Source organism: Ailuropoda melanoleuca, chromosome X, assembly GCF_002007445.2.
Source record: "Ailuropoda melanoleuca isolate Jingjing chromosome X, ASM200744v2, whole genome shotgun sequence".
NCBI lineage: Eukaryota > Metazoa > Chordata > Mammalia > Carnivora > Ursidae > Ailuropoda > Ailuropoda melanoleuca.
The window spans coordinates 77663833-77683650 of NC_048238.1; positions in this window are offsets into that span (position 1 = coordinate 77663833).

Sequence of the window (19818 nt, forward strand, 5' to 3'; positions counted from 1 at the left end):
ACAGAACCAATAGGATATATAGAAAGATATATAGGAGGTGATGTATTATGAGGGATTGCTCACACAATTATGGAGGCTAAGAAGTCCCACGATCTGCTATCTGCAAGATGGAGGTTCTGGAAAACCAATGGCATAGCTCTAATCCAAACCCAAAGTCCCAGGAGCCAATTAGGTAAATCCAAGTTTTAGTCTGAAGGACCAAGAACCAGCAGGACCAATGTCTGAGGGAAGAAGATGGAAGTTCCAGCTCAAACTGAGCGAATTTGCCCTTTTTCTGCCTTCTTGGCCCTCAATAGATTGGATGATATCGACCCACACTGGTGAGGGTGATCTTAGTGATCTGCTTTACCAAGTTTATTGATTCAAACGCTAAGATCTCCCAGAAACACCTTCACAGACACACTCAGAAATAATATTTTACTGGCTACCTGGGCATCGTTTAGCTCAATCAAGTTGACACATAAAATTAACCATCAAACTCAGGCAAGAGTACCATATAGATTTGGCTCTGTTCTTACTCAAAGTTCAGAATTTCTCACTTTGTTGTACCCTTGGGTCAATTTCCAGTGTTGAAATGGCTGTTTTTGATAATTTGTTCAGCTTTTTAATTACTGTGTACATAGGCTTAAATTCCTCAAACTCAGGAATTTATTGAAATACAGGAGAATTTCTTCCATCAAGTTCAAAGACACTTTTCTAACTGAGGGAGACAGCAGTTCTTGGTGACCATCAATGCAAGAAACAATAGTAATATTGACCTGGAGATTTTCTACTATTTTACAATATAGCCTTTAATCCAAACATGTGAAGAAGGGAACTGATATTTAATAGAAGATGGACATCAGCTTTTATGTACAGTTTCCTGATGTGATTTGAACTTGGAACCATGTAGGCAAATCTAGATGTCAGAATAAGAGAACAGAAAGCCATATGTCTGGGGGATGAGAAAGAAAAATTAGGAAAGAAAGGGATAGAGGAGAATATGAATGGAGTCTTAATGATCTTTCTGGAGGGCTCTTTATACCTAGATCAATTTTTAAAATTACTTTTAAATCCTTTAAGAGAGGGGGCGCCTAGGTGGCTCAGTTGGTTGGGCGGCTGCCTTTGGTTCAGGTCATGATCTCAGGTTCTGGGATCGAGCCCTGAATTGGGCTCTCTGCTCAGCAGGGAGACTACTTCTCCCTCTCCCTCTGCCGCTCCCCCTGCTTGTGCTCTCTCACTCTCTGTCAAATAAAGAAATAGAATCTTTAAAAAAAATCCTTTAAGAACAAGAACAGTCTTTTATGTGCCATAAAATGTGTTAATGTAATGTGAGTATTGCACATATGTTAAATTAAAATAATAGTCACTAGCTCCAGTGGTCTAGGTCATACTGAAGGTTAGATCTGTTAATATTATATGATAAGCCCAAATTCCAAAATTCCTCTGTAATGTGATGTAAATATGTCCCTACCTAATCTAGAAGATGGGGCACTGAAACACTGATACTAACAAAACTTCAGACACACAAGAGTCAGATTTTCTGACCTTCATTTAAGTAAACAATATCTAAAAGCAGGCATATTAGAAACCAAAGATAGATGAGCTGCCAAAATGCAGCATACTTTGTCAATTAATGAAGACCTGCATCTAGGTACAGCTCTACCATTTTAAAAATGCACAGGGAAAAAATACACAGGAAACTTAAATTTACTAAAAATCATTGAATTGTTCCCTTGAACTGGGTGAGTTATATGATATGTGAAATATGCCTCAATAAAGTTATTAAAAGTACCCAGAAGACTGAGAAAAAAAACATATTTTTCAAATATGTATTTTGGAAATATACAGATGCAAAATAAAGTCAATTACAGTCATAAGAAAAAGGCAATCTGTTAGGTGGTATAGATTTTTAATTCAAACAGATGTCTTACACAGCTGTACTTTAATGTAGGTGAAATATGCCACTTTTGAAAAGGATTTATTAATGAGATGTCATTTGCAATTATAATTCCAGCTATTCAGGACTAAAAATCTCAACAAATCAGTTTTTTCCCCTTTTTCTAGAACATCTACCATCACACATATTTTCAGAGATTTGCAGCACGTGTAACCAACCCTTCAATGACTTTCACCTTGGTCACAGATTTATTTGTATGGAAAAACACAATAGTATTTGCTAAGTATATGCAATATCTTCCATCTAATTAGTACCTCAGGGCAGGTTGTCGATAAACAGAAAACAATAAGGGACATGTTAAATATCCCCAGCAGTACTCTCTGCATACTATCAGGTTAAATATCCCCAGCAGTACTCTCTGCATACTATCAGGTTTAGAAAGAAGGAAGACAGTTTGCATAAACCTGCTAGCTACCAGATTGCCATTAAGTACAAGGAATCCAACTAGAATAACTTGCAATTCAGGAAGAAATAATCCTGTCTGCAGTTTCATACATTGGAGAAAAAAATATGGTTCCCTTCAGCTTCAAATTAGAAATATGTTTAGAGGGCAACATGGAAATAGATACTATTATTTTTGTTTTCAATATTAATGATAAAAGAATGTTACTAGAAGTATTTCACAGTCGATGCTAAATAAATCCCAACTCTGCACATCCCCCACTCCCAAGTGACTACCTAGTATTCATTTACTGGGATCACTATAGAAATCAACCATTAATCTGGGAACATTTGGCTCAAGGGACTTGTAATGGGTTGCAGAGGAGTGCACATCATGTTTCACATGCAGATGAGGTTGCCATCTGGTGGATGTTCTCTAACTAAAAGCTAACAACATTTATAGGTATATGCAGAGCAATCTTATTCTGGGTGGGCAAATGCTGCCACTTTTAGAAAGCATTTATTAGATGTCCATTTGATGATTTGCACTGAATAGATACCTGTTTCTGGTACCTTATGTATGAGTAAAAAATGCCAGGAAAGGAAGTACACTAAAGCTTTGGATTTAAAAGGTAATAGATATGGGATGGAGAAAAATATTCCATGCAAGTGATAACCAAAAGAGAGCAGGAGGGACTATACTTATATCAGATAAAATAAGACTTTCATTCAAAGGCAGTCACAAGAGATAAGGTCACTATATAGTGATGAAGAGATCAGTTCAGAAATAAACAGCATTATAATCATAGTAGGGGACTTCAGTAAGCCACTTTCAACGTTGGGCAGATCACCCAGGAAGAAACTTAATAAACAGCGGGCTTGAATAACACTATAGACCAATGGGCCTACCAGACTTATACTGAACATTCCATCCAACAGCACCAGAATACATGTTCTTCTCAAGCTTACACAGAACATTCTCCAGCGTAGATCATTTGTTGGGTCACAAAGCAAGCCTTAACAAATTTAAGAAGATTGAAACCATATCAAGTATCTTTTCTGACTACAAAGGTATAAAACTAGAAATCAGTAACAGGAAGAAACTGAAAAATTCACAAATGTGTAGTAATTAAACAACATACTCTTTCCTGAAAAGCCAATGGGTCAAAAAAGATATCAAAAGGGAAATCAGAAAGTGTCTTGAGATAAATGAAAGCAAAACCAAAACATATGAAAACTTGATGCAGCAAAAGCAATCCTGAGAGGAAAGTTTAGAACAAAAAATGCCTACATTAAGAAAAAAGATAGATTCTGAATAACCAACCTAACTTTACACCTCAAGGAATTAGAAAAAGAAGAACCACCTGAGTCCAATGTTAGCAGAAGGAAGGAAATAATAAAGATTAGAGCAGGAAATGGGGTGCCTGGGTGGTACACTTGGTTAAGCATCTGACTCTGAGCTGAGGTCGTGAGATCGAGTCCTGTTGGGCTCTGAGCTCAGTGCAGAGTCTCCTTGAGACTCTCCCTCTTCCTCTGCCCCTCCCCGTCCTCTAAAATAAATAAATAAATGTTTAAAAAAGATTATAAATGAAATAGAGACTAAATAAAGGTAATACAAAAAAGTCAATGCAACTAAGAGTTTTTTGAAAACCTAAAATTTACAAACCTTTAGCTAGACTAACCGAGAAAGAGAATTCAAAAGGTAATAAAATGACTTTTTTTTTATTAAGCGAGTTCTTGCCGAACAGAATTTTGTTACATAATATTAAATATGTTTAGAAGTAAAACCTATGATATCACATGGACTCTGTTTTAAACGTAAAGTGACTTCTGGTGTCATGTATGTCTTTACCTAACAGCCTTACTATGAGGACTCAGGATCAGATACATGCCAGAATTGTAAATGGTTCTCTCTTGAACCTACTCTAATACAAAGTGACTGTTGATTCAGATATCACCACCCACCCACCTTTTCTAGGTTTCCCCTTCTCTTCTTCTTTTCCCTAGTGGAACTCTCCAAAAGCCATCTCCCCTATATTGAATATGACATCTATCCCATAGAAGGCATGACAGCCAATGAAAATGGTGTCCTACAAAACCACGGTTACTCATTCCATTTTTACACATAGGCCAGTTAACTGAACTCTATCTCACGGTCATTAGCCAGCCATTTCACAACTATATATTACTTGTTGAGTAAAGGAGAGCAGGTAAAAAAAGAACATGGGCTTTTGTGTTGGATCTGGATTAAAATCCTATCTCTACTGTGTTTAAGTTATTTCTCCTTCATAAATTAGTTTTCTGAGACTCATTCCTCAGCTATAAAAAAAAGGAAGTGGAGGAAATGACACTGTGGGTATGGTACTAGTGTTGTTATAAATGGAAGCAGGGGGGTCTGGATGGCTCAGTCCATTAAGTGTCTGCCTGCAGCTTGGGCCATGATCCCAGTGTCCTGGGATCAAGCCCAACATCAGGGTCCCTGCTCCGTGGGGGAGCCTGCTTCTCCCTCTCCCTCTGCCCCTCTCCTTACTTGTGCTCTCTCACTCTCTCTCTCTCTGTCAAAAAATAAATAATATCTTGAAACAAAAACAATGGAAGCACTAGGGTTCCTGGCTGGTTCAGTTGGTAGGGCATGTGACTCTCGATCTCGGGGTTGTAGGTTTGAGCCCCACATAGGGTGTAGAGATTACTTGAAAATAAAATCTTGAGGCTCCTGGATGGCTCAGTTGATTAAGCATCCAACTCTTGATCTCAGGGTCGTGAGTTCAAGCCCCATGTTGGGCTCCACGTTGGGGATGCAGCCTACTTAAAAACAAATAAAAAATCCTAAAAGATGGAAGCACTTACCAAATAGTAGGTTTTTAACACATCTCAGTTAAATGCAAGAGGTTTCTTTCAGAAAAGTGTGTACTTTGCTGCCTTTATATAGTCATCATGTTAATCTATGAATTTTTTTTTAATGGAGCCCTATCTACTTTTCCGTTCCAAAGGTTACAATTAACATTACCATGTTTGTATGAGATAATCTGCATCAAAGCCACTTTAAAAATAAATGAGCAAGCAAATACATACATTCATATATACATAAAAATATCAATACAAATTTAATACAAATATTAATTCAAATGTAGTGATTAGTCCTGAGAATATGACATCACAACTGCAAATGGGATGTTATGTGAATGGGTATTTATGACTTCAGATAAAATTTCCTTCACAGTAAGATGATGCAAATAGATTCATATGTAGAAGTGAGGACACTGAGCTCTGGAAAACAGATGACAAGAATAGACTAGTAATGATGCAGACACCAATGTTGAAAATGCGTCTGGAAAATTAAAGTTATTTCATGAAATACGAGGAGAAAAATCAATTAAGCATCAATAAAGCTAAATTAACATATTTTTATAATATAGCTGTAGTAATTTTACTAAAGTGAAATTTTAAGTGTTGTAAGTAGATATTTGACTCATTTGTCTGTATCCCTAAAACTTTTTATAATCCAGTTGACAAGAAAAACTTTTTAAAAAGATTTTATTTATTAGAGAGAGAGCGAGAGCATGGGGGAGGGGGCAGGGAGCTGCAAAGGGAGAGGAAGAAACCAAGTTCCTGCTAAGCAGGGAGCCCAGTGTAGGGCTGGGTCCCAGGACCCTGAGATCCGGACCTGAACCAAAGGCAGATGCTTAACTGACTGAGCCACCCAGGTGCCCAAACAAGAAAATCTTTTTAGTTTCTTCTTACTGAGGTCTCCTTATATTTGAGGATATAACACGTGCTGATGACTGCAAGATCTGTATCTCTAGCCTCTTTCTCTTGAACTCCAGACTAAAACATCTAAATATTTCCCAGATATCTCCACTGGCATGTTCCCTAAGAAAGACAGCAGAGACAAATGGTTAAGAGTACAAATTAGGAGTGAAACAGGCTGAGTTCAACTCCTGACTCCATCATTTACCAGCTATGTAACTTTGGACAAGTACTTAGTTTCTCTGAGCCTGTTTCTTCTTTTGAAAAATGGGATAAAAATAGTACTGACCTAATGTGAAAATTAAATGAAATATATACCTATGTACTTGGGTGAATGGAATCCTAAACCATCAATAGGATATATATTCCATTAAAAGAAACACACATATGTATCTCTTCAAAACCAGTAATTTTATGTCTTGTAGTATACCATAGCTGGCAGCTCTTTTTCTGGATTTGTTGTGCCTGAACTGTCTTCTGTCTTTCTAAAAAATATTCTATATTTTATTTATTTATTTGAGAGAGAGCACAAACAGGAGGAGGGGCAGAAGAAAAGGGATAAGCAGACTCCCTGCTGAGCATGGAGCCTGCCTTGGGCTCACCACAGGGCTCCCCAAGACTCCGAGATCATGAACTGAGCTGAAGTCAGATGCTCAACTGACTGAGCCATCCAGGAGCCCCTACCTGAATTGGTTTTAATAATGTTTTACAACTGTTGTCAAGGTCAGCACATATAAATATTATACAAAGAAACATATATTTGGAGTTCACTACATAATTCATTCCATTTATATTGCAATTTGGCAAAACAAAAAAATCAAGATAGTTTTACTCATTCAAGTGGCATTAGTCACATAACACCATATGTAGTAATTTTGCATATGTCTTATCTTGAACACTAAATTATGACCTTCTTGATAAAACAAGACATTCTTATATCCTCTCTTCCATAACACCCATCACAACTTCTTACACAAAGAGTAGGTACTTAGTACATACCAATTAAGTAAAAAACAAAGAAATCTATCTTGTTCTTTTACAATAAAAAATGCAAAATTTTCAGAGCCCCTGACTGGCTCAGTCAGTGGAGCATGCAACTCTTGATCTCTAGGTTGTGGGTTTGGGCCCTGCATTGGGTGTAGAGATTCTTTAAAAATAAAATCTTAAAAATGCAAAATTTTCAATTTTAAATAATCTGCAGGCTCAAATATATCTTATTAGTCTTTGGGAGAATTATTATTTTTTTTTTTTAACTAAGCTCTACGCCCATGCTCTACTGACTGAGCCAGCCAGGCACCCTGGGAGAATTAATTATTTAAATTCTCATTTCCTCTCTCTAGATTATTTCCTTTGATCCTAGACCAATTTTATACATGTTTCAGGCCGATGCATTCTTGGTAATTTGTTTGACTGAATATGTATTAAATCATCACAGGTTCCTATTATCTAGAAGTTTTCTAAAAATTTGATCACTTGGAAACATCAGCTGTGTTACTTATAAAAACAGATTTAAAAGTTATAGCAATGCTTGGCAGGCTATTCTTTCTTCTCCTCTCGTTTTATTCCATATCTTCTCTTAAAAAATATTTGATAGTATATTTTGCAAAACAGTGAACTATTTAAATCAGAACTCCTGCTTGAAGTTCTAAATCATTAACCTTCAAATTCAAGTATCTAAGATAAACTATTTGATATTAACCTACTGAAAGAACACAAAAGGCAGGGATAGTATACAAAATTATGCTATGCATATAAGGTAGTCTAGAGTATACTTGAGAAAGGGAGAACATTATGGAATCTTTGGTGGCATTCTTTCCTGGTCTCCCTTCTTACCCATTTGTCCTTCCTTTTTAACTGTTTAAATTCATTTGTCAAATAATCACTAACAATTTACTATAAGATAATTCATGAGGGGCACCTGGGTGGCTCAGTCAGTTAAGCATCTGACTTCAGCTCAGGTCATGATCGGGTCCTGGGATTGAGCCCCAGGTCAGGCTCCTTGTTCAGTTGGGAGGAGCCTGCTTCTCCCTCTCCCTCTGCTCCTCCCCCCACTTGTGTTCGCTGTCTCTCTATCTCAAATAAATAAATAAAATCTTCAAAAAAAAATAACACCCAGTGCTCTCATCAAGTGCCCTGCTTAATGCCTATCACCCAATTATCCCATCCCTCCACCCACCTCCCCTCCAGCAACCTGTTTGTTTCCTATAGTTAAGAGACTCTTATGGTTTTCCTCCCTCTCTGTGTTTACCTTATTTTATTTTCCCTTCCCTTCCACTATGTTCATCTGTTTGGTTTCTTAAATTCCACATATGAGTGAAATCATATGGTATTTGTCTTTCTCTTACTGACTTATTTCACATAGCATAATACCTTCCAGTTCCATCCACATCGTTGCAAATGGCAAGATTTCATTCTTTTTGATGGCTGAGTAATATTGCATTGTATATATATTTTTATATATAAATACCACTTACACTATTCCATTGTATTATATACACATTCCATTATATATAGAAATACCACTTATAATATTCCATTATATCATTTTATATATATAAAATATATAAATACCACTTCTTTTTTATCCATTCATCTGTCAGTAGACATCTGGGCTCTTTCCATATTTTGGCTACTGTGGACATTGCTGCTATAAACATTGGGGTGCCTGTGCCCCCTTCTAATCTCTATTTTTTTAATCCTTTGGATAAATACCTAGTAGTGCAATTGCTGGGTCCTAGGTAGTTCTATTTTTAACTTTTTGAGGAACCTCCATACTGTTTTCCAGAGTGGCTTCAACAGTTTGCATTCCCCCCAACAGTGTAAGAGGCCTCTCCTTTCTCTGCATTCTCGCCAACATCTGTTGTTTCCTGAATTGTTAATTTTAACCATTCTGACTGGTGTGAGGTGGTATCATTATGGTTTCGATTTGTCTAGACAAGCCTGTGTATCTTGTATATGTATTATCTTATCTATAGTTATAAGTATTTGAAAGTTGATACAATTCAGTTTTCTGTAGCAACAGTCCTTCCTTTTTCACAGTGCAGTGAATAGTCATATATATGGCTTGCATATTATAGAATTGTTTATTTCATGTTTCCGTGAAACAGATTTTTACTTTTTTGTTGCAAGAGTGGGCCTCTTAATCTCCCACCCTCAATGTTATTAACATTGGAGTGTCTTATTTGTTGATATAGAGTGTGCTGTAGGACTTTCAGTTAAACAAGGCAGATGAGACACATGCATTTATCTCTGTGGCATTATGAAGCTTCACTAAAATGAAAATAAAGGAATTTTTTTAAAGGTATAAATGGAGAAGGACAAAGAAGAGAGGAGACGACAGCAGATAGATGGAGTCAACAAAATTGTGGAAGTTGGAAAGCATTAGATGAGATGAATGCTAAGCTAATTTAAGAAACTAGAGAAAGCTGAAACCTAAGGCTGGTGGTGATGGGTTCAGTGCTTAAAGTTACTGGATATATGTGAGGTACAGGATGAAGGGAGGGCTTAAAAAGAGGAGGCTTAAAAATTGATCAAAAGTATATATTAGAAAAAAATAGATCCCCAAGGCCTCTTATCTATTCCAACAAAAGATTCAAGTTTTATTTTCTGGAGTAATTGAGATATCTTCTAGAAAAAAAAGCTCTAGCCTTGGAAACAATAGGCATAGCTGAGGGTTGGGGTGTGAATTTTAATGAAAATGAGGATTGAGTCTCTATGTACTAAATAGTAACTCCTCCTGACCCTGTCGCCTTTCTGCTGCTTGGTTTCTAAGGTATTGTCAGCCGAGCAGGAGATTGGAGGATTCTGGAGAAGCTGACTAAGCACTAGTATAAAGCTCTGTAGACACTGATGTCTGGGATTCTGCCATTGAAAAGACTGCCCACTTACTCCCCAGCGAAGCTCAATAATCCAAAAGTCCCAACAATGGAGACAGAACTTCTTCTTTGTGCCTCACTCTTAAATAGCCAAATACCTAAGTATTTGAGGAAAGCTTCTAAAATGAAACACAGGCAAACCATAAGAGACTTTTAACAATAGGAAACAAACTGAGGGTTGCTGGAGGAGAAGTGGGTGTGGGAATGGGGTAACTGGGTGATGGGCATTAAGGAGGGCACTTGATGCTATGAACACTGGGTGTTGTATGCAACTGATGAATCACTAAACTCTACCTCTGAAATTTATAATACACTCTATGTTAATTAACTGATTTTATTTTTTAAATATTTTTTATTTACTTATTTGCACGCATGTGTGTGAGAGAGAGAGAGTGAGAGAGAGAGAGAACATGAGTAGGGGTGGGGGTGGAGCAGAGGGAGAAGCAGACTCCCCACTGAGTGCTGAGCTTGATGCGGGGCTTGATCCCAGGACCCCAGGATCATGACCTGAGCTGAAGGCAGACACTTAACTGACTGAGCCTCCCAGGCCCCCCTAATTAATTGATTTAGGATAAAATTTTTAAAAATGAGACACAGAAATCAAAACTACAAAAGTAACAAAAGTCAAAGCAAAGGGGTGCCTGGGTAGTGCAGTCATTAAGCGTCTGCCTTCGGCTCAGGGCATGATCCCCGCATTCCGGGATTGAGTCCCACATCAGGCTCCTCTGCTGGGAGCCTGCTTCTTCCTCTCCCACTCCCCTGCAGTGTTCCCTCTCTCACTGGCTGTCTCTCTGTCACATAAATAAATAAAATCTTTAAAAAAAAGAAAGAAAAAGAAAACAGAAAAAGTCAAAGCAAAAAGAAACAACAACAACAAAACTATAATCAGTATCTTTTCAGAGATATGAGAAGATACTACATTTGAGACATAAGAACAGTACTTTGTAAAATGGAACTTTCAAGGAATGAGAAAGAATTTTTAGAAATTAAAATATTATCGTAGTAATCTTAAAATAAATAGAAGAATAAAAATTTTAAATTCAGGAACTCTCCTAGAGAATAGAAAGAAAAAGAAGTAGAAAATAGAGCAAAGATGAGACAATGCAAGGATTCAGTAGTAGAGGGTCAAATTAGACCAACAGAAGTTCCAGAAAGACAACACAGAACAAGTAGAAGGGAGGAAATTACTAAAGGAATAATACAAGAGAAATTCTTAGCATTTAGCAATATATAAGTATCCAGATTAAAAAGGTCTACCAAGTATCCAGAACAGTGAATGAGAAAATGATTCTCCGTAATGTACACTATAGTGGAATTTCAGAAGATGGAATAAAGAGAAGAGATGGAATAAAGAGAAGATTTTAAAGCTTCCAGAGGGAAGAAAAAAACAGGTCATATACAAAGGATCACAAATAATATTAGGAACAAAATTCTAAACTGTACCCCCAGAATCAAGAAGATAAGTTTTTAGGGAAAATTATTTCCAACTGTGGTAGCATAAATAATGCCTCCCGACAAAGATGTCCTTATCCCAATCCTTGGACCTGTGACTATGTTACCTTACATGGTAAAACATGGTAAAAGAAATTTTGCGGAGGTGATTAAGTCAAGGATCTTGAGATGGGGTGATTCTCCTGGATTCTGGGTGGGCCCAATATAATCAAAAGTCTTTATAAGAGGGGGTCATGAAAATTAGAGTAAGAAAAAGAGATGTGAAAACTGTAGCAGAGGTTGGAGTAATGTGCTTTGAAGATACAGAAAAGAGCTATGAGCCAAGGAATGCAGGCAGCCTATAGAAACTGGAAAAGGCAAAGAAAAAGATTCTCCTCTATAGCTTCTAGAAGGAACCAGCCTTGCCAACACCTTGACTTTAGCCCGTTGAAACTGAATTCAGATTTCTGATCCAAAGAGAATAAATTTGTGCTGTTTTCAGCCACTAAGTTTGGGATAATGTGCTACAGCAGCAATAGGACACCTAATACATCACCCTAGAACTCTGTATCAGTTGAACTAACAATCAGATAAGAGATTAGAACAAAGTGTTTTCAGACATTCAAGAGCTCAAAAAACATACCGTCTTTGTCAAGAAATTACTGGAGGATATTTGTTCACCAAAACAAGGGAGTTAAAGCAAAAGTGAGGGAAACACAGTGTGCATAAAATGGGATCCAACACAAGACAAAGGAAAAAGCAATTTTCAGGATAAAGGTGTGGGGATAAGCCAGGAAGGCAGCTATCCAGAAAGACTAAACCAGTTCATGTTGGAACAGAAGGACAAAAATCCCCATCATAGACATCTTTAATTTGAAAAAATGAAAGTTATAGACAACCTGATGTATTTGAACACAGAGAAAGGAGATGTGGAGATCTCTTGGAAAAACCTATTTGGGGATGAGTAAGCGATAGATGCATAAAAAAATCCTAAGCAAATAAAAATTAATTTGTCAAAACAAAATTTTTTAGAGGAAAGGAAATGTATTAAGGAAGGCACATATTGCATGGTGCACTGGGTGTTATATGCAACTAATGAATCATGGAACGTTACATCAAAAACTAAGGTTATACTGTATGGTGATTAACTTAACATAATAAAAAATTATTATAAAAAAAAGGAAATGTAACACCATACTCAATGCTTGGTTAAACTCTGAATAATGTTTGCAAAGTCAAAGTAACATCATCAGTGAACATGGATTTCACCAAGACTTTTGGGAGGAGGGGAAGTGTGTGTTTATGGATGCATAAGAGCCAACCTGCCACCTTTCATAATAGTTACTAGATATTATCTAAAAAGCTGAAAAGTAAAGAAATAGCAACATAACATAAAAACATGGTAGTAAGTACTATAGGGAACAGCTAAAACTGTTTAAAGTTATTGTTCTTCAAGAGTGAGAATCCAGAATGGAGAGGGATAGGATAGGGGATTGTTTTTTTTTTTTTTTACTGTGCTATTTAAAAAAAATCTCTGTGCAAGGTATCAATTTAGTAAAATTAAAATTCTAGCTTAAAGATGAGTTATTTTTATGAACAATGCATTTTTGTGCTTAGCTTAATTCTTCTGAGATGCACTGTATGCATGCTGTAATCTAAAAATCACAATTCTTAACACAGGTAAAAATCCTCTTACGTATACAGTGGCACATTTGCCGCGTACTCAATTCTCGAGGAACACAAATAAAAATCCTCACCACGACCTGTAAGGCTTGTTGAACTCTCTAATCTCATTGCATGCCACCGGTTCCTTTGCTTATTACTAAATTCTACATACACTGTCTTTTTTCATTTCTTTGTTTAAACAAGCAAAGCACCTTTCCTGATGACCTGCCCACAATCTATTCATTTTGCTTGGAAGGTTATTCCCTCAATCTTCTCCTGGTTGGCTTCTTATCTTTCAAGGCTCAGCTTAAATGTCACTTCCGCAGAGAAAGTTTCTCTGACCATTGAATTTAAAGGAAGTCTCCATGCCACCCCCAGTCTTCTTGTTATTCTCTCATGCCTTGCTCTGTTTTTTATTGCATTTTAAAACAATTTGTAAAAATGTATTTGTATACATGTTTGTGTTTTCACTAAACTCTTAAGCTGTCTAGTGGATCTGTGTGTAGCAGAGGGAGTTGGACATAGTAAGTGCTCAATAAATATTTTTTAAAAGATTTATGTATTTGTCAGAGAGAGAGAGCACAAGCAGGGAGAGTGGCAGGCAGAGGGAGAAGCAGTCTCCCCACTGAGCAAGGAGCCAGATGTGGGACTTGATCCCAGAACCCTGGGATCATGACCTGAGCTGAAGGCAGACACTTAACTGACTGAGCCACCCAGGCCTCTCTCAATAAATATTTTTTAATGAATTTCTTATTACATGATATATCCATGTCTCTGACATTTATAAACAATGACATGTTCTGTAGTTTTTGCTATATGTTAGCAATAACTAAAGAGAATTAAATAAAAACAAAATAACACAATTCAGACCTTTTGAAAACCTGAGTTGTTTTTTTTAAGATTTTATTTATTTGAGAGAGAGAAAGAAAGACTGAGAGAGAGAGAGAAAGAGAGAGAGAGCACGCGCATGAGCCAGGGGAGGGGCAGAGAAGCAGCCTCCCCAGGGGATCAGGGAGCCCGACACAGGACTCAGTCACCGGACTCTGGGATTATGACCTGAGCCAAAGGCAGACACTTAACCCACTGAGCCACCCAGGCACCCAAAACTTGAGTTCTTGAAAAACATTAAAACCTTAACACCTTTGGTTCATTTAAACACTGGCCTTCTCATATACAGTGGATTCTAAGCGATGTCTGGAATTATGTTTTACTCAGTACAGTCTCCCTTAATCAAACGTTGTATCATTTGTAGTTAAGCTGATTATGATAATTTTATACAACAAGGGGTTAATTAACATCACTGATCCACACAGGAGGCACATACCCATATAATCAGGATCACATAAATGTCTTTTCCTTCTTCTAAAAATACGTGGTAATGAGATGTATAACTTAGTCTTGTAGTCACTATAATAGAATTAAATGCTTCATTTAGGTGACTTGTTCCATACTCAATTGGATTTTACTTAAAGAGAGCATTTCATGGTTTTTGATCTTTGTCTTTGTAGCCTGGGAAGGAATGTGAAGTGAAATTCACGAAGGTTCATTTTAATTATTACAGTAATATTGTAGCTTTAATATGATTTCTAGTGTAATTTTTATGAGTAGTAATTTCATGTACAGATCAGATTTGTAAAAATCTTACAATTTAAGCCTAATAAAAAAAGATCAGACATGTACTATGTCTACCACAGCGCTTGGCACATTATGGAGTATTCAATAAAAATTAGGGGTTTTTTCTTTGACTCTGATAATTCAAGTGCAGCCAACTCATTCATTACAGTCCATTAAAACCCCAATTTTATACTCGTACAGTGTTTTTTTAACCTTAGCCTAAGACTTTGATCTGATTTATTTGAACTCATTGTTTCTGTTTCTTCATATTTTCTTTCATATCTTTTTTTGGGTATATTATTGAATCCTGATTTTATCAGCTGTCTTGTGTACCCTTGGGCAAATGAAGTCCTTTCTTTTACTCACTAGGATCTTGAAGAAACTAGGCAGCCTAGTCTGAATTTTTTAAACATTGTTAAAAATAAAAATATCGATTAATAAACCATAGAAGAAGAAAAAAATCTTTTTTGTCCTCTGCCCTTCTAGATTCTCTACCTAGGGCTTTATAAATTAGATTGGCAAAAAACAGATTAACAAGAGAAAAATTAACAGAAGTTTATTAATATGTGCATATGCATAGCACATGGAAGTAATCAATGATGAGTAACTGAGAGGGGTGGTTAGAACTTGAGTTTATATAGCATCTTAACAAAAGAACAATTTTTATAGAAGTGACAAGACAAAGGAAAAAGACTTGAGTTTCCTGAGTGGCAAACTGTGGGAAGGTAAAGATAATAGAGGAACTAATGGACCATAAGGGCTAGTTAGTAGTTTGTTATGTAGATTCCTATAGTGCTGACTCCGGGTTTATAAAGGTTTAGAATTGTCTCTGGTGGCTAATTTCTGTCCTTCCTGGTACAAAGGGGAGGACACCTTTACAACTACTTTTAGGCATAAAGGGGAAGGCAGAGAGGTTTTCTTGTATCTGCTCTGTCAATCAACAAAAGACAAAACTGCAAACTGCAAAATAAAATATGTGTGTTTATTTGGGGTTTTAGGAATTGCAGTCTGGGAGACAGATTCTCCTGAAATCGAAAGCATGCTCCAGAGAGACAAAGGAGGTTAGAGTTTTTAAAGAGGAAACGGGATTTACATAAGTTGTTTTGAAGAAAAGGTGATTGGTGCTGGTTTCTCTACAGTTACACTAACCTGTATGTGATTGGTTGCTAAGGCTAGTGTTAGGCAGAATGTCCCATTATGTCCATTTTAACATATAGCAGATGCCTTGGCTTTAGCTGAGTTCAGCAAAAATTCCAAGAATTTGAGACAGAAAATGTGCATAAGCCCCATCTCAATGTCCTCCCGGCTCCATTTTAAATAACTCTTTTAGCAATGATTATTCCATTTTATTCTCTCTGCTGTCAGCTTCTTCTCAATTGCCATCAACTTGAAATAATTCTCATGTTAAAGTGCATTTTTTGGGGTGGTGTGTTCTGCTACCCTTTAAAATTAAACCACTTTCTCTACAGCTCTCTAAAAATTGACTCTATTATAGTATAATTGTAATCCAAGATTTGACCAGTGTAGCCAAGAAATAGCTATTTTGGCATCCCGAAAAGTAAGAGAATTGCCTCAATAACATTTTGGAGGGAAAGAAGAAAGGGAGAGTCAAGTTTTGGCAACTTTTCAAGAACACAATGGATCCACAAAGCAGAGATTAAAAACAAATGCTTTAAACACGTGACATCTGAGCTTTGATGAGGTATTTACTATAATAACAAAGAAAAGATAGACAAAAACCTTTCAGGAATGATGAAAAATTAATCTAAACATAAGTTAGTTAGCTCGAGGATTCTATACTGTGCTGTGTTTGAAAAGATTAAGAAGAAACATTTCTGATTTATCTTTTAAAAGTTATATTGCTGTTATTGCTTTATATTATAATGCGTATGTCATTGTTGTAGGCCCATCATTAAAGGATAATTCAGTATAGTATAGGAGAGCACTCACCAGGCATCTGGAAGGTTTGATTTAGCCCTTTACTCTGCTATTACAATATTGGAAAAAATCACAATCTATTTGAACCTCCGTTTCTTGTCCAGAAGATAAAATGGATTCCATGGTTTCTTAATTCTAAAAGTCCACGAACCATTTGTCAGCCAATGAACAAAACAAATACTTTATTATTGGAACAGAAAAGGAAACTATGTTTTAATTATCTCTAATCCCCACAGGGCCTAGCATGGTACCTAATAATTTAACTCTTTTTCGTTCAATAAACATTCATTGAGTATCCTCTAGGTTCCAGGGATAGCACTGAATCCTGGGAATTCAGAGATGAGGTAGACATGGTCTCTACCTTTTAGGATTTTACAGTCCAGAGGAAGTAAAAAGTACATAGGTAATTTAAACATCAAGAATTCTGACTGTGGTAAGCAAAATAGTATTTTACATACTGGGTATAACTTACAAGGGTCAGAGAAAGGCTTCCGGGAGGAAATCACACCTTTGCTGAATCTTGAAGGATTAGTTATCCATAATGATGGAGAGGCAGAGAAAATAGCAAGAGCAGAAACAAAACATATAAAAAGAATATGAATAAATTAATATGGCATGCATTCATTACAATTTCTTTCTGAATTACTTAAAAAATCAAATAGCTCTTAGGTTATATAAAATAATTAAGAAACTACACTTATCATAGGGATAATTAATGCTACTTTATTTTCCATATTTCCTTTAGATTCTCAGCAATAGCTCCATCTTTATTCTATCTGGGAAGGGACATTTTTTTTTTTTCTGAAATGCATGTCAGGATACCTGGGTTTCATGTAATGAAAAATTCTGAAATACTTTGAAAGAGAAAAAAACAAAGAGAAAAGAATTACTAGACATCTGTTGGCAGGCTAGGCATTGTTGGTTATCTGATGCTATGCTATCTGTGCCTTTCACTGGATTAAAATGAGCCCTGGAAATCTTGCCTCAGTCCACTGGTATGGTCTGAAAGTTATCTAAGTGATATCAACTCAGAAGCCTGAACCCCGAAGTCTATTCTTTGGAGTGGCAATCATGTGAGGTACCTGGTATGGTCCCTTTCCATGAGGCTCTGAGATTGTTCTTTGTTGAAGATGCAAATTCTGGCCTGTAGTTTACAGGAGAACCTTCAGGTAAGCTTTAGAGTAAAACAAGAACATTAAGAGATTTAATGCCTGTGGTCAATTTATTACTATTGCCAATTCTATATATTGCCAATCCTCAATAGAGAGAGGCAAAATTCTACATTGGAGTACAGTATATAATTTTTTCATCACAGTTTTGATGAGGGTTACCCCTGAAGGTAAAACAGTATTATAGGCAGAAAGGGCATTGACAAGTCACCAGGGACTTCCCATAAAGCATACAATTTCTAAAATGTTTGTATTAATAATATTTTACCAGAAATCTTAACTTAGGGACGGCTGTGTCCCTTCTGACCTAACAACTCTTCCCATGCAACTTTATAGTAGGAACACATTAAACAAACCTAGTTATTTCCAATGTCTCTCTTTATAAGGTGACAGAGCAAATCTTTGTGATTCCAAAGGCCCTCTGAGAAATCTTAGTGGTTTTACACATAAAACCTTTTACTTTTAGGTATAAAATATATCCTGAAAATTTTGTTTGAAATTCAGGAACTGATTTTGGGAAGGCAAAACCAAGAGTTGTCAGAAGAGATCTGTGCACTTGACTGGATCATGAGTGACTAAGAAACAATACTTACTTACCTATTTAATCAAAGCACAGCAGCCCCTCCCTTATTCACAGTGAATGCATTCCAGGACCCCTAAGTGAATGCCTGAAACTGCAGATAGTACCAAATCCTATATATACACTATGTTTTTCATACCTATACACACATAACTATGAAAATGTTTAATTTATAAATTAGGCACAGAAAGAGATTAACAATCATAACTAATAATACAATATAATTATAACAATATACTGTAATAAAAGTTATGTGAATGTGGTCTCTTTCTCTCTTTCAAAATATCATATTATACTGTACCCACGTTTGTGATGATGTGAGATGATAAAATACCTATGTGATAAGATGAAGCCAGGTGACTGATCTAGGCATTATGATGTAGCGTTAGGCTACTATTGACCTTCTGATGATAAGACAGAAGNCCGGGGAGGGGTTTCCTGTACAAATAAAGCATTTGAAAAGAAACAAAGTAGGTAACACTATTGTTTAAGTGAAGAGCCTCTGTTCTATGGGGTTTTCCCCCTTAAATAATCAATACGTAATAAAGGCAACTTAAATCATAGAAAATTATTCTTGTGAGACACAGAATCTCTGCTATCTAGGTAGACTGCATGTAAAGAAAAATCTTTTTTACTGTAGGTAGAAGAATTAATTGCTAAATAAAGCAAGCAAGACCATCTAAACTGAGGGGGTACTGTAAACATTTGAATATATTTCATAGCTGCATTTCAGACTCAGGTATTATAAGCCAAAGCAAATAAAATGCACTTTCTAAGTCCTGTAATTTTTTATACTCTCTGATTCTTTTAGAGTCTCTGTGAGGTCAAAATGATTTTCATAACAATACTAAGATATTATGTGTCTTTTTGACTCTCTTCCTCTCATGAGTATACAGTGGAGTTTTCCAGAGGCTATGTGATGTGTGAAATGCAGTGGATTAAATGCAAAAGTAGATACAAATATCTGGCTATCTTCTATTAGCCCAGATAGTAAACAATGCTATTCCTTCCATGAAAATATTTGTTTGAAAAAAAAAAGCTATTTTCATAAAAATAGGTCATTTATGTTAACATGCAGTGGCTCATCATTGCTACTTTCCAATGAATCGATAAATATTTTTAAATTTTCTCATTTTTATCTCGAATATGGTAAATATCAATAGTTTAATGCACATTATAATCCACATAAACAAAAGCTCTTTGAGGTTCTTGGTAATTTTTGATAGTATAAAAGGGTTGAAAACTAAAAAGCTACTTTAGGCAAAAACTATTCTTTTTCCTTGAAAAAAGAAAGCACATATAGTATTGTAATTGTCACTGTTACTCTTTGAAGAGCCACAACTACCATATTAATTATAACTTTGGACCAAAGCGACTAACTTCTATTTTAAAGAGAAAAGCGAAGGGTGGAAAACAGAACTATATGGCATATACAAACATTTTTACAGACTAACAGGGCTTAAGAATACACATGACAAA